Here is a 13,083-nt window from a genome sequence, read left to right as displayed (position 1 = left end):
CACAACTTTTGAAATCCTTCCCTTGTGCTGTCCGGAACTCGTGGATCGTTATCAGCACGATCTCCTATGTTGTCAACCTCTTTCCTGAACATTCTCTTCACCTTCTTGCTCTAACTGCAATCTGGAATTCCCCGAAGGACGCTGCTGCCGGCGCAGCCCTCTCAAGTCACGGTCATGTGTTCCCCACGCACGATACTACCGGGCCTGAGAGTAAGGCAGGCCTCCTCCTTCTTCCTTGTTGACACTTCCAGGCCATCCTTCCTCGGGTCCCTCCTCCCTTTCCGCCCCAGTTCAGAATTTAATGTCATCACATTATGCCCACTCTCCCCTCTCTTGTTATAGTTATCTTGGGACCCCCCCACACACTGCTAGGTTACCTTAGCTCCTGGCTGATGGCAATCTACCCGTGTTAGCCCTGTCCTAATTCCTGGCGATTCTAGTATCTGCAGAGATGATCCTTCTGCAGCCTGGCCTCTTATTTTCTTGTTTCTTCTCCTCCCCTGATCTTGTCCTCCAATCTATTCAGCCACTCGTTGCTACAGTCATATCACAGACCTTGCCATATGCGATAACTGTTCTCTTTCCATAATCTCTAATTCATGTTATCAGACTCCCTGACCACCACCTCCTCTTTTTCTAATTCATCCTCCCTAGTGTCCTGATGCCAAAAATCCTTGAACCCCTCTGAGAAATCCAATCGATTGGTCCAACAACGTTTTCATTGCATTTCAACTTCGTGATCTCCTCTATTTTCTGAAGTTAAATGCCATGGTAAACGATGATAATCATTCCCTTGGATGCATTTCCCTCTTACCTGACTCACTGACTTTGTTGTATTTGCTTGGCAGAAGTCCCTACCCTGGGACTTCCCTGGTGGCGCAGTGGTTAAGAATCTGCCTGCCAAGGCAGGGGACAAGGGTTCAATCCCTGGTCCGGGAAGATCCCACATGCCGCAGAGCAACTAAGCCCGTGCGCCACTACTACTTGAGCCTGTGCTCTAGAGCCCGTGAGCCTCAACTACTGAGCCCGCGTGCTGCAACTACTGAAGCCCACACACCTAGAGCCTGTGCTCCGCAACAAGAGAAGCCGCTGCAATGAGAAGCCCGCGCACTGCAACGAAGAGTAGCCCCCGCTCGCTGCAACTAGAGAAAGCCGTGCGCAGCAACAAAGACCCAACGCGGCCAAAAAAAAAAAAAAAATTTTGAAAAACAAAGTCCCTAACCTGACTAAATCCATTTTTCCCCTACACCACACCAGCAACCATGCAACTGACATGTGGCCAGAGAAAAACCCAACCATACTGACTGAATGTACTGAAACTTAAGAACTGTGACTCTTAAGTGGGCCCTCGGTACTGCCAGCAATCATACTATACACATTTTCCCTATTCTACTTTCTCTCCTACTCTCCCTGTCCATCATACATACATTCTCCTCTGTATCTGTCAGCCTTAGCTACGTATCAAGCCATCCCAATAAATAGTGGCTTAAAGCTGTAACTATTTTATTTGCTCATGATTTTGTGGGTCAGCAATTTGGGTCAGGATCAGTTGGGTACTTCTTCTGCTGGACTTGCTTGGTGTCACTCATGTGCCTGTGGTCATCTGGTGACTCAAACGGGGCTGTTTGGTCTCAGATGGCAGTTGGTGCTTGCTATTGAAAGGGCCACCTGTCTCCAGCAGGCTAGCTTGAGCTCCTTCAAGTGGTGGTGGAAGTGTTCCCAGAAACAAGCATTTTTTAAGCCACTGCATGTATCATATTTGCCAATGTCCTGTTAGCTAGAGAAAATCATATGGCCAAGCCCAGAATCAGTGTGGGAGAGGAATAGCAAGGGGCTGATGCACTGGGAGTTATTACTGGGACAATCTACCACTTCCACAGACTTCCATCTACCACCATACCTCCCACCCACCAGCATCTGGGTGCATATACTCTACCCCCTCTTCTGTTACTAGAAGAACCCTCCATGCCTCTAAGGCTAACCCCTCCATTTTGGCCCTACAGCCCATCCCTTCTCGTCCACTCAAGGCCCTGGCTTCTGTTTCTCCTCTGGAGTCACTCAAGCCCATGCAGTAATCTGGTGGCTTGAATGGGCTGCATCGTCTAAGGAGGCCTCACTCTCTTTCCTGCATCATCATTTTCCCTCTCTTTATTGGATTATTCTCTTCACAATAAAACCATGATATCTTTTATCTTACTCTAAAACGTCCCTCTAATGACCCTCTGGTAACTGATCCGTTACCGATCCATTTCTCTGTTCTCCTGCACAGCTAACTGCCTTGAAAGTGCTCTCCTTACTCACAGTCTCCATTTCCTCTCCTCCCAACTTCTCTTCACCCCATGCCTATTGGGCTTTCATGTCCCTAACTCCACCAAAGCTGATTCTGTCACAGTCTCCAACCTCCTCCACACTGATAAGTCCAAGGGTTAATTCTCAGTTTTTGTCTTACTTGAACACTTTCTTGAGCTGACCTTCAGGATACTGCACTCTCTTGGTTTTCTTTATATCTCTCTGGCCTCTCCTTCTCAGGCTCCTGCCCCTTTACTGTTCCTCAATTCCTCTTCATCATCTCCCTGACAGCTTAGTGTTGGAATGCCCCAAGGCTCATTTCTTTTGTGTGTGTGTGTGTGTGTGTGTAGTTTTTACACCTGTACACCTCAATTTGGACTAGTCACATTTCAAGTGCATATGTGGCTAGTGGCTGTTCTTTTTTTTTTTTTTAATGCTGTTTAGTCTCTAAGCACATTCTTTTTTTCGGGGGGGGGGGTGTTATTTATTTATTTATTTATTCATTCATTCATTCATTCATTCATTCATTTATTTATTTATGGCTGTGTTGGGTCTTCCTTTCTGTGCGAGGGCTTTCTCTAGTTGCGGCAAGCGGGGGCCACTCTTCATCGCGGTGCGCGGGCCTCTCATTATCGCGGCCTCTCTTGTTGCGGAGCACGGGCTACAGATGCGCAGGCTCAGTAATTGTGGCTCACAGGCCTAGTTGCTCCGCGGCATGTGGGATCTTCCCAGACCAGGGCTCGAACCCGTGTCCCCTGCATTGGCAGGCAGATTCTCAACCACTGCACCACCAGGGAAGCCCAAGGCTCATTTCTTAAGGCTTTTCTCTGGGCTGTGTATATGCACTCCCTTGGCAATCTCATCAATCTCGTGGATTTCAAATGCCCTCTATGTGCTGATGATTCCAAATTGGTACCTCCAGGCTAATCCTCTTCTCTGAACTCCAGACCCATGTATACAAATACCTACTCAAATGCCCAACAGACATCTTATACTTAATGTGCCACATAGAACTCCCCATATTTTCCCCAAAACCTTTTCTACCCATAGTCTCCTCCAACTCAAATTAATGGCAATTTCCAATTTTTCAAGACAAAAACCATTAAGTCATCTTTAATTACCTTCTTTCTTATATACCCCATATCCAAATTATGAGTGCATCTTATCTAAAATATCCCCAAATTCAGATCCTTTCTCACAACCTCCATTGCTCCCACCCATATCCAACCTCCCACCAGGGTTATCTCAATGGACTCTTAACTCATCTCCCTGTTTCTGCCCTTGTAGTCTAGGGTCTGTTTTCAACATAGCAGCTAGACTGAGCTTTTAAAAATGTAAGTGACAGAGCATGTCACTCCTCTGCTACAATGGGCCTCACAGCTCTTACAATCTGCCTGTCCCACCCCTTCTATCTTGCTGATTCTGCACTTACTTCCTATGACTCTACTCCTTGTCCATCTGGCTCCAGCAACATTGCTCTATTTCTAATTCCTAGAGTATCCCAAGCATACTCCCTTGTCAGGATGTTTGTATCTGGTTTCTTCTGTCTGGAACACTGTAGCAGTTAGCTTATGTGTGTAACAAGTCAATCCAAAACATAAAGCCTTAAAATAACAATTATCATTTCTCATGGTTCTCTGAGTTGACTGGACAGTTCTTGTCTACACCAGCTTGACTGAGGCTGTACGGTCTAGGATAGGAGTTGGCAAGCTACAGGCTGCTGGCCAAATCTGATCTGCCACCTCTTTTTGCAAATAAACTTTTATTGGCACACACGACCGTACCTACGTGTTTATGTATTATCTATGACCGCTTTCATACTACAAGAGCAGTGGCTTGATATTGATGGGTCAGTGGGGATTGCTTAGCCACGTGTTTCTCATCATCTATCAGGGTAGCTCAGGCTCGTTTACATATGGTGGTCACAAGAGTTTCTGAGGTCAAAAAGCTAGGTCACACTTGATATCGTCCCATTTTTCAAAGCAGGTCACATGGCTAAGCCTAGAACCAGTGTGGAAGGGGCTACCCAAAGACGTGGCTATAAGGATAGGAATTTTGTGGCCATTTTTGCAAACAATCTACCATAAACCTTACTCCTCCTTCATGACTTGTTGCCTCACCTCGTACAACTCTATGCCCAAATATCACTTTTTTAGTGAACCTTCCTTGATGAGCTCCCTCTCCCTACTCCCTGTGCCTCTTTCCTGCTTAATATCCCTCTGTAACATCTATCACTTTCTTACCTAACTTACTTATTTTGTTCACTGTCTTCTCCTTCTAGAATATAAACTCCACGAGGACAGGGATTTTTGTCTGTGTTGTCCACTGTTTTATCTCAAATGCCTAGAACACTGCCTAGAACAGAGTAGGAAATTAAAACATAGTTTTGAATGAATTGATGGTCTGATGGTGTTTATGATTCGAAGCAGGAGCACTCCTTGCTGGCTATAACAGTGCTATTGATGTTTGGGTCTAGAGCCCACCATTTATCCTTCTTGGTGTAACACTGCTACATTATGATGGAATAATACATATTAAGCACTTTGAAAATACTAAGAATTTAAAAACAGAATTACTATTGCTTTGCTTTTTATACCTTAGATAAGTTTGGTCTTAACTCACTCAATAGGTAACAGTCACCAATTACATTTAATCCTCTTAAATGGACCAGAGCATTGCAATTATCTATTTTGGCATAGTAATCTCTTGGAGGAGGGGCTATTTCTAAAACAATGCTCTGAACACATTGAACATAACCCCACCCACCATCTTGGGATTTTTTTCTGCCTACAGAATAAAGTCCTCCCAAATTAGCATCCATTTTGCCTTTCAGGAATTATGCATTCTTTATTGGTTTAGCTAGGCTTGAAGAAAGGGCATGACTTAGAAAAGGGTGAAATGAGGGGTGGGGGAATTCAGACAGGAGCCAGAATGTGAGATCTTTTCAGAAATAAGTTGTGGAGCAATTTGGCTGGGATAGAGGAGCCATATGACACAATATAATATAGCAGGAGTATGGCAAATGCATGGGAAGTGCCATGTTTTGAATTATCATAAAATAAGGCCAGGCCCTAGGTCCACCAGATGTCCAAAAGAATACATGAAACCAGACTAAGTCTGACAACATGATGAGCTGTTCTTAAGCCTTTTGGTTCTTGTATTTACTCCTCTTACTGAATTACATCTATTTTCTTTTTCATTCTAAATTCTGTATGAATTTAAGAAAGTGAAGCCACTGAGCCAACAGATTTTTCTAGTTTCATCAAGAGCAGAATTCTGGTTGTTGGATTGTTGATCTGCTATTATGTCTCTATCACACCACTTTCTCAGTGGTTATTTATACCTCATCTATAGCTCCCAGACATTAAAATGAAAGGTCTTGAAACTTATGGGAGAAGTTTAGAAAGAGAGCTCTCTATATCTTATGAAACAGACAAGGTCACTGCTTAGTCAACCTTTCTTACAAAAGAGTTCAATGATAACAGCCAAATTAGAGCCCTGGTCAACCGCAGCTGATGATGGGCTCTGTTGATGGGTGCCCTTGGCTAGACCTGAAAGTGATGTCCTGAGAAATGATTACACTTCTGCTCAATAAGCCAAAGATGTATCCATTAAAGGCTGAGCAGGAGGAATAAAGGTGGAAATGCATCCTCTTGATCAGTCCACATATTTGACCTCTTACTCTCAGTCATGGTCTCCAGTGTATCTATCACACTCCATCATGTGTATGGATTATTCTAGTGCAGTTTTAGACACACAGAATCCTTGATTGTTGAGCTCCTTATAATCTTAGAAAGATATACTCAGGTATGTAAACCAATGAATAATTCTAAAAAAGCCATATGGAGAAATTAGGACTACGTGCTATTCACTCATTCAATAATTATTTATGAGGACTGTGTTAGATGCTAGGTGTTCTATCCTCAAGATGAACATACTTTAGTTGGAGAGACCAACATGAAGGGTGATAGGTAAGTGCTGTGATAGAATGAAGTACACACAGAGAAATGGAGTGTTATCTTGACTTGGGAGTTGTGGGCGTCCTGGAAGCTTCCTCAGGTGTGATAGCTGAAAAGAATTCTGAAGACTGAACAGGAGATGTTAAGGACAATAAACATTGCAGGTAGAGAGTGGTGTGGGCGACAGTGGACCTTTCCATGTTCAGAGTTAAAGTGGAGGAGGATAGGGCAGAGTAAGGAAAGAGAAAAGATGCTGGTATAGAAGCAGGACAGATCAGAGAGAACCTGGCAGTTCAACTACAAAGTTTTAATTGGATGTGAAAAACAATGTAATGCCACTGCTGAATTTTTCTGAGTGATCAGATTTTCCCTTTGGAACACAGACAAATGTGGAAGATGAATAAAGCATCGGAGTATGGATGAGGCTAGAGGCCTGAGATCTATTAGGGGACTGCTGGAGAAAATCTGGAGGGACATGATGAAGGCTCAGCTAAGACAGAGCAGTGAAGAAGACGGGAGTGATGTTGAGAGATATGACCAGAAATTAGAGTTCTTGGTGACCAGATGGGCAGCAAAGGAAAGAATTTTGAAGGGTAATGTTTGCATTTCTAGCTTTGGGCATCTGGGTAGACAGTGACATCATTGTCAGAGAGAGAGAACACAAGAAGATAAATGGGGACTCTGGGAAAAAGTAGTGACTCTTCTCAAGTTCAAGACGCCGTGGAACATCTAGGTGGAGCTGGAAATGGAATGAAATGTGGCAATTCAGACTACATGGAATTAAAAGTGAAGGGTAAACTTTCCCACACCTAATCCCCTTTTGTGTTTGTATATCCTGGCTCCTTTCTTGTAGAAAAGGCCTCCATCTGAATGATAGGAAGGTAAAGAAAGAGGGCCTCATGGATGGCGTGGAGGGTGGGTGGGGGCTGGAGGAAAGGCAGGGATTTGAATAGGCAGAGGGGAAAAGAAAAGGCCGTTCAGGGAGGGAACAGAGAACCAACAAACGTAGGACACTATTACCAAGCAAGGCAAGAGCAGAGGGTTCAAGATGCGGAAAAGAGGAAAATAAGCATTACCAAGAGGATGGTGCTGGATTTCTGAATGAATTTATTCTCTGGATGGATGCTGGGAAGTTTAGACTTTAAACAACCAGCAGTAAGAAGCCATGGAAAGTTTCTGAACAGAGGAGGAGCATTATAAGATTCATATTTTACGAATATGGTCTGGAAACAGCATCCAGGAGAAGAAGTAGGCCTAAGGGGAGGCAGCGATCTGTTTAACAGGTGATTGGAATCTGCCCACACCTCCAGTGCTGTGTCAGGGAGAGAAGAGCTTCCAGGGGTTCTGCGGGCACAACTCTCCCGTCAGGAATATGGCAGCACTTGGGCAACTGGGATTGAAAAAAGTCATGCTATATATTCCTTCAAAGGGGACCTGGCCATGGCCCTCTTGAAGAAGCAAGGAGACAGCCATGAGTACTTTTTCCTTTAGAGAAATACAGAAGCAAATAAAAATAAAGCTTGCGGTCATGACTATTTTTTAACCCAATTACACATGCATTACTAAGTGTCTTCCATGAGCTGGAAGGTGTGATTTTTCTGAGTCGGCTGCTGAGTTGAGATGAGAGGAATTGCTCAGTGTTGATAACACTTGGATGTCGCTAATGTAATTACAGTCTCCCAAACCAGTCTCAAAAATGAAGGCTCTGGGTTCTGCGGCCGGGCGCTGTTGCGGAGGGGAGACCACTCGTTACTGCTGCCGCCGTCTCTGCCGCTTCACGGCGGCCAGCGGGGTTCACCTGCACATCCGTCTATAAGGATGGCCAGGCTGATGTGGATGCCAGTGGTGCAGGTGACAGAGTCACTCCAGCTGTTTTTGTTTACTCAGAAAGTGAAGAGGTTGTTGGACTGGCAACAAAACAAAGTGGAATAAGGAATATTTCAAATCCAGTGATGAAAGGAAAGCAGATCCTTGGCAGAAGCCAGAAATGCGGTCCTTGGACCTGGCTTCTCAGCAATTAGCCCTGAGCGAGAAGAATCGGCTGGCTCCTGGAGATAGACCGGGGCACACAGAGCCTCCCCACACCTTCAGATCGGCACCTTGCTGCCCAGGAGCCTCCTCCAGCTGGCCTTCCTTCCCACTCCGATACGGCCACTTCTAATCGCAGGGCGGGCATCCGGTGGTCCAGACAGGAGACACGGAAGCTTCTCTCCATACTAGGTGAGGCAGAGTATATTCAGCGGCTCCAGACCGTGCATCACAATGCAGATGCCTACCAGACTGCGTCTAAGCGGATGCAGCAGGAAGGCTTCCGCCCCACCAAGCGTCAGTGCCGCTCCAAGTTCAAGGTCCTGAAGGCATTATATTTAAAGGCCTATGTGGCCCACGCCACAAGTATGGGTGATCCACCACACTGTCCCTTTTATGATACGTTGGATCAGCTTCTCCGAAATCAGATAGTGACTGACGCAGACAAGTTAACAGAGGAGGCTGCGTGGGCCCAGCACTGTGATCAGAACTTGCGGCCCCCAACACCCCAGGGGAAGAGGGAGCCGGCGTTCTGGGAGCAGAATGGACTCAGGCAGCAGATCACCAGCCCACCTTGAAAACAGTTAAGGAATCAGATGAGGATTGTCAACTGAGGATCAGTGACCAGATGAGAGAAACCAGTGACCCTGAGGACTCCTGGGGTGAATCCTCGGGTGCAGGGTGCTCTCAAGGGACCCCCAGCTACAGCAGCTCCCACCACTTTTTCAGAGGTGCAGCTGCTCCCTGTCAGAGCAGCCCCGTGACCAGACTGGGAGTGTCTGGTGAGCCCAGCCCCTGCACCAGCTCCGGCCGAAACACTCCCGGGGTGGCCTCGGCACAGCGGCCTCCAGTCTCCTCCTCCAGAGTTCCTTTTGTTTCTGGTGGGGATGGGCCTTTGACCAGTGAGGCCCCTCCCAGGTGGGCGAGGCGAAGAAGGCAGTCAGTGGCCAGGACTATCGCAGCTGAGTTGGCAGAAAACAGGAGATTGGCACGAGAACTTTCAAAGCGGGAGGAAGAAAAATTGGACCGGCTGATTGCCATTGGCGAGGAGGCCAGCGCTCAGCAGGACCCCGCCAACGAGCTGCGCAGGGATGCCGTGGTCGTGGTCAGACGCTCGGCCACAGCGGTAGAAGAGGCAACCGGTGCTTTTCAGCTAGGGCTTGAAAAGTTGCTTCAGAGGTTAATTCCAAACACCAAAAGTTATCTGATCACACAAGGGTGTATTTCCTTCTCTGGCAGAGGCCCGGGTCCAACAGCTGCCTTCTGGTACCCTGGCTCCTTTTCCGTGTCCTCAGAAAAAGAGTGGATGGACCATTAATGTGCAGAAGGGTAGGAATACACTTGCTTCTCCCAAGCGTCTCCACTAGTTGAAAGACCTTTCAGAAACATGAGAGGTAGCCTAGTAGACAACGGAAGCAGCCAAGTCCAGAGAGCTAGTTAGCCCTGGTTTCATCACTGATGTGTGACAATTTAGTTTACCTCTCAACACCATTTTCCTTGGCTGTTAAAAGGGGGCAACCTGCCTACCTCACAGGGTTGTCGTGAGGATCAGATGGCTTAAATAGATGTGAAAGGGTTTAAAAGTTTAAAAGCACTATGCACATGTAAGTTATTAAAGCATATGACCTTGGCCAAGGTCAGACTAGGGTGAGGCACAGTAGCTGAGAAGATAGATACAGAATTAGGGTTGTATACCGAGACCTCATTGCTTGAATCTACTAGTTTAACTTGACTGTTTCCTGGAGCTTACAATCTTCATTTCTTTAAATCTCTCTATAGCTCATTAGGCTAATATAGACACAACACGTATTGGTACCTTTATCTCTTATATTTTCACTGTTGTGTCTGTGACATACCCACTAGCAAACACTCAATAGTCAAACCATCTTTCCCCCCATTTTACTAGTCCTTAGTCTCTTATCACTATGGATATATTTCAGAACTGACAGGGAGCCACAATCGTGCGTTTTAGTTCATATTGATAATCTTTGATATAATGAGAAATTGGCTGTCGTATAAAATATTACACGTAGGGCTTCCCTGGTGGCGCAGTGGTTGAGAGTCTGCCTGCCAATGCAGGGGACACGGGTTCGAGCCCTGGTCTGGGAAGATCCCACATGCCGCGGAGCAACTAGGCCCGAGAGCTACAATTACTGAGCCTGCGCGTCTGGAGCCTGTGCTCCGCAACAAGAGAGGCCGTGATAGTGAGAGGCCCGCGCACCGCGATGAAGAGTGGCCCCCGCTTGCCGCAACTAGAGAAAGCCCTCGCACAGAAACGAAGACACAACACAGCCATAAATTAAATAAATAAATAAATAAATAAATACAAATGAAAAAAAAATATTTCTTACAGCATTATAGTTGTTTAAAAAAATATTACATGTAAGTAAATTCTTTGCATTCCATATTTTTTAGGTTCCTTGATTATGCATAATTATATATCTTTAGCTTTGGTTTGCCATTTGGACATTGTGGAAACAATTCAGATTATATCAGTTTCCCAAATGCTTTTAGCTAATTTTGTTCTTCTCTGTTAGCCTTTTTTCTGTCTGGTATGTTACAGAAGGCAAGCCCTAGAAAACTTTTCTTCTAGGGAACTTTCCAAAGTCACTCTTTCTCACAAGATATAGACAAAAGTTCACCTCGTTAATGGCATATGATGGGACAGAACAGCTTTGTGAACAGTTGGGTGGTATGGATAAGGACGGCCTGCAATAGGTAACTCTTTTTAAGCACCAACCCTCCACAAATCCATCCCCTTTCCCCTCCAAAACACACACACTTCCTAGAGGAGACATGATGGTGTTGAGCCATGCTTCCAATTTACTCTAGAAGGGAAGCCATTACCAGCCATTGTTAACCTCACTTAAAGCTCTTAGTGGCTATTTAGTACTTTCAGAAAGTACAAAAAGGAGACTTGGAATTTAAAAAGCTTTCCTCTAATCAAGAGGCTGAAAAAAAAGTGCAGGCATGTTGGGAGAGGTTTTATTTTCTATTTTGCCAGCTTGGTTGCTTACCTAGATGCTGGAAATACCAATAGGTGGAGAAATGGTCCAAACCACAGTGGGAACACAGTGGAAGCAGGAATAGATGGCAGGCCTCTCTGGGGAATGGGCGATTACGTAGGAAGCAGCGTGAGGTAGAACACACTGGAATCTAGTCAGAACCCCCAGATTCTAATGCTGCCACACTTCGTTACACTGAGCAGATCACTTGCCCTTTTCGTGCCTCAGTTTCTCTCTAAAGTGAGAGGTTTGTACTAGATGACTTTTCTCGTACCTTCCAGTTCTAAAAGATTAGATGAATAGCATAACAAAAGAAAAAGTGAAATTCTGATTGCGATATTTTCAGTCACAGCAGCATATTAATGGATGTGAAATCCTGGTAACAATTGTGTTTTAAGGAAGCATTCTATGGCATTAATATTTATGAATGTACTCGTGAACTTCTATAAGCACCACACCCAGACACAGATTCCTTGCTTTAAAGGAGCATACGTTTAAGGCACGGAAATTGAGATATACAATTTTTTTTCTCAGTTGTTTTAGGCCCTTACATTGAGGGGTCCATGTCAGTTACAACTGGATAACATTACTGTAGATAGGTAGACTTTCTGGAAAAACAGGGAAGTACTTGAAAGAGTTAGACCTGTACTATATTAATCTATTAATGGTAGCAAAGTACACAGGCAGGGATTTATCTGAGATAAGAGAAGTGCTAAAGAGCAGAAGTCAAGGTGAACTTGGGAGGTAGTAGTGTGCAGATCTAATGGGCAAGAGCAACTTTAAGGTTGGGAATAAAACTAAAGGGAAAAATCTTTAAAAAGTAAACAGAAAAAACAGGCCAAATCTTGTGAAGAGGAGGGAAGTCGTAATAAGGGGAGGCTGTAGAGAAACAGGCCCAGAGATCCTGTCTGAGCCCCAGGCCCAGCCGTGACCCCGTCAGTCTGCAGGCAGGTCACTTGACCATTCTGTACCTCAGGCCCCTCACCTATCCAGTGGGAGGCCATCCCAGCTACCTCGCAGGAGCTGTGTGAGGGCCCAGTGGACAGATGAATGTAAAGACAGGCGTTTCCAGACCTGGTGGGCTCTGTACTGGGACAGCAGGGTAGCTGCTGATATCCAGATTTAAGCTTGTGAACATATGACTTTAAACATACAATTAAAGCTATTCATAATCTGCTATTCTACCAACATTAAATTACAGTTACTTTGGAGCATAAGTTAAATGGTTTAAAGTAAGCCTGTAACATACCTGCAAAACACCTTCCTAACTCATACATGCAAATTACTTCTCCATGTAAAGGTCTCATCACTCTAACCTCTAAGTTACCCTGCTCCAGAAGAGACTACTCTAAGGCTTACTGTGGTCCAAAGAGAAGGAAGGAAAAAAAAAAAGTAACCAGGACCAATAGCTAGATATATTTTAAAAAGATGGCACAGCAGAAGGGAATGCAATTCTACAAGGAAGGGAATGCAATTCTACAAGGAAGAAGCCTGGTAGCATAAGAGTGCTGGTGAGTGCGGGGCAGGGGCCTGCTGACCGCAAGGGGCACTTCAGCAGGGAGGAGGAGGAGGAGGATGAAGGCCGTGGTACCGTGGTAGGAGTAATGCTCTGCCTCCTGATGCCCTCGACGTAAACGGTGCTGTGTATGGCAACCTCCCACCACCCTCTGTCTCTCTGTTAAGTAACTTAATCCTGGTGTGAACAAATAAAGTTGTTATCTGTACCTAAAAAAAAAAAAAATTAAGGTTCTTGTACTTTTTCTATTTTCCTGTCCATTTTGGGAAGATAATAATAATAAAAA

General features: G+C 45.2%; 1 pseudogene across 1 annotated transcript; it reads left to right on the top strand.

The window, feature by feature from the left end:
* Positions 1–2,777: 2,777 nt before the first annotated feature.
* Positions 2,778–12,045, top strand: LOC309620309 (myb/SANT-like DNA-binding domain-containing protein 7 pseudogene; annotated as a pseudogene). The gene has a single exon. The product of its transcript is annotated as a myb/SANT-like DNA-binding domain-containing protein 7 pseudogene (transcript).
* The last annotated feature ends 1,038 nt before the right edge of the window (positions 12,046–13,083 follow it).

The sequence above is a fragment of the Balaenoptera borealis genome (genome assembly GCF_965194805.1).
Source record: "Balaenoptera borealis genome assembly, chromosome: X".
NCBI classification, from domain to species: domain Eukaryota; kingdom Metazoa; phylum Chordata; class Mammalia; order Artiodactyla; family Balaenopteridae; genus Balaenoptera; species Balaenoptera borealis.
This window is presented reverse-complemented; position numbering and strand designations above follow the sequence as displayed.